This window comes from Loxodonta africana, chromosome 7, assembly GCF_030014295.1.
Source record: "Loxodonta africana isolate mLoxAfr1 chromosome 7, mLoxAfr1.hap2, whole genome shotgun sequence".
NCBI lineage: Eukaryota > Metazoa > Chordata > Mammalia > Proboscidea > Elephantidae > Loxodonta > Loxodonta africana.
The window spans coordinates 8,321,098-8,321,706 of NC_087348.1; positions in this window are offsets into that span (position 1 = coordinate 8,321,098).

Below are 609 nucleotides of genomic sequence, written 5' to 3' on the forward strand. Positions count from 1 at the left end.
TGACGACAATCCTAGAGGCTGCATGCAGACCGCTCTAGAGGCGTCCCTTGGGGCCTCCGCCGACCCTCTTCCAGCGCCGCGCGGAGTGGCAAACTGGGAGCCCTCTCCCCATGTCAGAGAAACACCGGGGCGCCGAGTTGTTTTGAGTGTTTTCTGGGGTGATGGAGGGAGAGATACCCGAGCATACGAAAGGGCTGCAAGCCAGCTGGACCTAGACGAGGCAGACCTATTAATATCGGGTTGGCCGCGGGGTGAGAGGGAATGTGCTGAGCCGGGAAACCCCGACGCCTCCAACACTGCAATTCAATCCTGCTGGCGCGCGGGCCAGCACGACGGGGGCGGGGCTTCTGCTGGAGGGGAGGGGCTTCTGTGGAAGGGGCGGGGCCTCTGCGGGCAGGCGAGGCTTTGACATCAAGCCCTATCCTGGCTCCGGCGCCAGCGGGAGTCCAAGCATCGCCTCCGTTCATCCGGCGTCCAATCACGTCTCCGCATCTCCCGGCGGCTCCCTTAAGAGCTCCTATTGGTCGTGGCAGCCGTCCGTCTGCCGCTATCCCCGCCTCAATACGGAAGCTGCGGGGTACTAGGAACCGACTGCGGGTGGGCCCAGGT